Here is a 6000-nt window from a genome sequence, read left to right on the forward strand (position 1 = left end):
ACCTTTTACCGAGTGGAGATGATGGACCTCTCGTGAGCAATGACCAGGATTATGAAGAGAGCTCCACCGAAGGAAGCCGCAAGAGGAGGTGCCGCACCAGAGGACGACGCACCAGAGGACGCAAGGATACTTGATGAAGACATTTAGTCGACCGCCATGTTATTTTATTTTCTCGATCAGTTAGGCCGTTATTTTCGATTATTCGTGAGATTTTGTAATCCGAGATTGAACCTTGTTTGAGATGAATGAATACATGATTGGTGTGATTTTGTTTGTGCATTCATTTGGGTAGTGCTATTTTCTCATTAGACCCTTGTTCTATTCTAATTTCTCATCCATTCCATAACACCAGATGCCTCAGAGACATGATCCCGGTTTCACTTTCCCGCCGGAGCTCACCCAGCTGATCCAATAGTAGAATGCCTTAATGCAAATGCTCATCCAAAACCAAGGCAACAACAACAACAACAATCCACCACCACCACCCCCTGTCGATAACCTGACCCGGTTCCTAAGGCTGAATCCGCCGGTGTTCTCTAGTAGCACCGAGCCGATTGTAGCCGATGATTTGCTCCGCAAGATCGGAAGAGATCTAACAACTGTTGGATGCACAGATGCTGAGAAGGTGCGTTTTGCCACACATCAACTGAATGGAGCTGCAGCCTCTTGGTGGGAAAACTACACCACCACTTATCCGGTCGCCACCATGACATGGGATCAGTTCCAGCGGGCCTTCCGCACCGCTCATGTCTCAGCTGTAGCCATGAGTCTGAAGAAGCGTGAGTTCCGCAACTTACACCAGGGGAACCATACTGTGGGGCAGTATGTGGATGAATTCACCAAATTATCTCGATATGCCCCATATGATGTGGCCACAGATGCCGCAAAACAGGAGAAGTTTCTTGAGGGACTCAATGATGAGCTGGGAATGCAGCTAATGGTGGCTACCTTCAACAACTACCAGGAGCTGGTAGACAAGGCCACTATACTTGAAGGCAAGCAGCAGCAGATTGAAAGCCGCAAGCAGAAATACGGCCAGGGAAAGTACAACTCCGGAGCTCAGCAGAAGCCCCGCTATGCCCCATACTCGGGAGGACATACCCATCACAACCATGGAGGACATAATCATGGAGGACATAACCATGGAGGGAATGGGAACAATCGCAACCAGGACAACAACCCCAAGTCAGGCAATGGAGGCAACGGTAACCAGCACCGTCCTGCTCTGACTCAGAAGGATCTGAGTCATATCACCTATTTCAAGTGCCAGAAGACAGGACACTATGCCACCGATTGTCCGGAGGCCAAGTAGAGGACTGGAAACGGCAATGGCAATGGAAGCTCAGCAAAGAAGCCCAACCCTTTTCCTCATGCTCAGGTAAATCACATTGACGTGGAGGACGTCTATGATCAGCCAGACACTGTGGTTGGTAAGTTTTTATTAAATTCACGTCCAGTATTGGTACTCTTTGATTCCGGTGCAACACATTCATTCATATGAAGGGTAGTTGTGGAAAAGTATGGGTTGCCCACTAGGACCCTTAGAACCCCGCTCCAAGTCACTTCCCCAGGAGGAGAGATGATGGCAGGCTTAGGCTGTCATTCAACCCTCAGCATCGGAAATCATGATTTTCCCGTAGACCTCATAGTCTTAGAATCCCAGGGATTGGACGTAATCCTAGGCATGGACTGGTTGACGAAGTTTGAAGGGAACATCGACTGTGCCCGCAAGACGATTTTGCTCACCACCCCGGAGCAGAAGAGGATCAAGTATGTATCCAGACGCACACCGATAAAGAAGTAGGTGAATTCCCTCACTGGAGTGGTTCAAGAGGAAGTGCCTATAGTACAAGATTTTCCGGATGTATTTCCGGAGGAATTACCAGGAGTGCCACCAGATAGAGAAATAGAATTTTTGATCGAGTTATTACCTGGCACAGCCCCAATATCCAAGAGACCTTATCGGATGCCACCGAATGATTTGGAAGAGATCAAGCAGCAGATCAAGGAATTATTGGAGAAAGGATATATTCGCCCAAGTTCGTCACCTTGGGGAGCCCCAGTTCTTTTGGTAGAGAAGAAGGATGGAACCCTGAGAATGGTTGTATATTATCGTTCATTGAACGACGTGACCATCAAGAATAAGTACCCTCTACCGATGATTAATGATTTATTTGATCAGTTAGTCGGAGCCAAAGTATTTTCCAAGATCGATCTTCGATCAGGGTATCATCAGCTGAAGATTCGTGAACAGGATATACCCAAAACAGCTTTCACCACCATGTATGGTTTATATGAGTATATCGTCATGTCATTCGGATTGACTAATGCCCCTGCGTATTTCATGAGCATGATGAACAAGGTGTTTATGGAATATCTGGACAAGTTTGTCGTGGTGTTCATCGATGACATATTGGTTTTCTCCAAGAGCGAGGAAGAGCACAAGGAACATCTGCGTCTAGTCCTGGAGAAACTCTGAGAACATTAGTTATATGCCAAGTTCAGCAAATGTGAATTCTGGTTGAAGGAAGTCGGATTCCTCGGACATGTTATTTCAGGAGAAGGAATAGTAGTCGACCCCACCAAGGTTGAATCGGTCACCAACTGGCAATCCCCTACCTCAATCAAGGAGATCCGCAGTTTTCTCGGACTTGCAGGATATTATTGGAGATTTATTGAGAATTTCTCCAAGATTGTTAAACCCATGACCGAGCTATTGAAGAAGGAAACCAAGTACATTTGGACCGAGGATTGTGAAGCCAGTTTTCAGGAGTTGAAGAAACATCTGGTTACAGCCCCAGTAGTCATTTTGCCGGACATACACAAGGATTACCAGGTATATTGTGACACTTCTCGCCAAGGACTCGGAGGAAAAGTTGTAGCTTATACCTCCAGACAGCTATGACCTCACGAGATGAATTATGCCACACACGATTTGGAGTTAGCAGCCGTAGTGCACGCACTCAAGACATGGAGACATTTCCTTGTCGGAAATAGTTGTGATGTTTACACGGATCATAAGAGCTTGAAGTACATTTTCACGCAGAAGGAGCTGAACCTCAGACAAAGGAGATGGCTTGAATTGATCAAGGACTATGATATGAGATTGCATTATCACCCAGGGAAAGCAAATGTTGTAGCAGATGCCTTGAGCCGTAAAAGCCATGTGAACACCCTCATAGCTGGAGGATTACCTCAGAATTTAGCCGACGATCTCAGAGATCTCCAATTGGAGATAGTACCAAGAGGATTTGTCGCCACCTTGGATATTCAGTCCACTCTGACCGAAAGAATCCGTGAAACGCAGAAGACGGACAAGGAAATTGCAGAGATAAAGGAGAAGATGAGTAACGGAAAGGCTAAAGGTTTACGTGAGGATGAACACGGAACTTTATGGTTTGAGGATCGTATCTATGTGCCTAATGACCCAGAGGTCAGGAAGTTAATTCTTCAGGAGGCCCATGACTCACCGTACTCGATTCACCCAGGCAACACCAAGATGTATCTAGACTTGAAGGAAAGTTTCTGGTGGACATGTATGAAGAAGGATATTGCCGAGTACGTAGCAGTATGCGATGTTTGTCAGCGAGTAAAGGCGGAACATTAGAAGCCGGCAGGGTTACTTCAACCACTGCCGATTCCCGAGTGGAAATGGGGAAAACTTGGAATGTATTTTATCACAGGATTACCCAGGACCCGTTCAGGTTATGATTCTATCTGGGTAGTAGTTGATCGCTTGACCAAGGTAGCTCATTTCATTCCCGTGAAGACTACATATACCAGTGCTAAGTTAGCCAAGATATACATGACCAGGATCGTATGTCTGCATGGAGTTCCGAAGAGTATCGTGTCATATAGAGGAACACAGTTTACCTCAAAGTTTTGGAATCAGTTGCATGAAACCTTGGGTACGAGGCTGGAGTTCAGTACAACTTTTCATCCACAGACAGATGGACAGACCGAGAGAGTCAACCAGATTCTGGAGGACATCTTGAGAGCTTGTGTGCTAGACTATGGGTCTAGCTGGGATGACAATTTGCCATACGCGGAGTTCTCGTACAACAACAGCTATCAGACCAGTCTAAAGATGTCCCCTTTCGAAGCTCTATACGGGAGGAGGTGCAGAACACCATTGTTGTGGGATGGTGTTGGAAACCGAAAACTTTTTGGTCCCGATCTTATCAGAGACTCCGAAGAGAAAGTCAAGCTGATTCGAGATAGACTCAAGATAGCCCAGTCAAGACAGAAGAGTTATGCCGACAGTAAACGCAAGGAGATAACGTATGAAGTTGGAGACCGAGCATATCTCCGTGTGTCCCCACTTTGTGGAATCAAGAGATTTGGGGTTAAAGGAAAATTAGCACCCAGGTTCATTGGCCCCTACAAAATCCTCGAACGCAGAGGAGAAGTTGCATATAAGCTGGAATTGCCAGAAGGATTGTCAGGAGTTCACGATGTCTTTCACGTATCCCAGCTGAAGAAATGCCATGCCGAGATGGCCGATATTCCTTTGAGAGACACAGTGCCCCTAGAGGCCATACAGCTAGATAGTGATCTGACTTATGAGGAGAAACCCGTCAGAATTCTCGAGACTGTGAACAGAGTTACCCGTAGCAAGATCATCAAGTTTTGCAAGGTTCTGTGGAGCCACCACTCCGAGGAGGAAGCCACCTGGGAGCGAGAAGAAGATCTTCGCCGGGACCACCCACACCTATTTGCTAGCCAACCCGAATCTCGAGGGCGAGATTCATCTTAAGGTGGGTAGGTTTGTAACATCCCAGATTTTCAATTTGGAATGTTTTACAAATATTAGTTAAGCATCTATGCATTTGTTTGAATTGTGTGGCAATTGGATTTTATTTTCAGAGGCATTTGAGTTGTTGTTTGAGTTGGATTCCACTTGGCAATTGAAAGTTATCCCTGACAAATACTTGAGAAAAAGTATGAGAGGAGCTAACATGACACTCCAAAAAAATGTCAGAAGAAAATATTGCCAAAAGGTTTGAATTCAAATTTGAATTTTATTTGGAGTTTCAGAAAATGTTTTTTTTAGTTTGTGTTTTGCCTCTGGAAAAATGTCCACATTGTAGGAATAATTCCCTTGAGAATTTTGATATATATATGTCTTATATAAAAAATATTATAATTTTCTCTTAGTTTAGTTTCTTCTCTCTGTCTTATTCAAAAAAAGGGGGAAAGACCCAGGCGCGAGCCAGGCCAACCGGCCTAGCCCACACCCGAGCCACAGCCCACCAACGCCCGAGCCGGCCTGCCTCAGCGCCCGACCGAACCCTTCCCCCTCTCTCTCACCGACGCGCCGGCCCCACCTCATCTCTTTCCCCCTCGCCACGCTATGCCGCGCCAGAGTGCATTTGACGCCACCGCCGCGTCCGGATTCCACTGGATCACGATCCCGAGTCGCCCCCTGCTCCAAGTTGGTGCCCTATAAATAGCCCTACCCCTCCTCTTCCGAATCCCCTTAAAACCCTAGCCCAAAACCCACCACAGCTCACGCCCTCCTCCTTTGGATCTCGCCGCAGCCGCCTCGGTTCATCGCCGCCTCCACCGCCGGTGAGCAACAGCACGACTCCCTCTTCCACCTTTGAGCTTCCCCCGAGGTTGCGCCTCGTTTTGACATGGTCTGCCTCCCTCTTACCCATAGCAGCAACGACCCCGAGCTCGACCGCCGCTCGCCGGAGCTACAGCTCACTAGGGAGCCGCCGCATCGCCCCAGTCGTATACGTCTTCCCCGAGCTCCAACAACTCCACCACCACCTCCGCCTCGCTCCGCCGCATCGCCCCGACCTTGCCGCCGCCGCCCGGGACCACCGAAGCACCCCCGCCACCAGCGCCTGAGCCCACCTTGCCGTCGACCACCGCGGTAAGCCACCGGACCCCACTCCACCATTCGATCGGCAACCTACGGCTTAGATTAGATCCCCGAAGGGGTATTGTTTTATTTCATATAGATCGGTTTTAGTTTCGGTTTAGATCGGTTTA

The sequence above is a fragment of the Triticum aestivum genome, chromosome 1A, assembly GCF_018294505.1.
Source record: "Triticum aestivum cultivar Chinese Spring chromosome 1A, IWGSC CS RefSeq v2.1, whole genome shotgun sequence".
NCBI lineage: Eukaryota > Viridiplantae > Streptophyta > Magnoliopsida > Poales > Poaceae > Triticum > Triticum aestivum.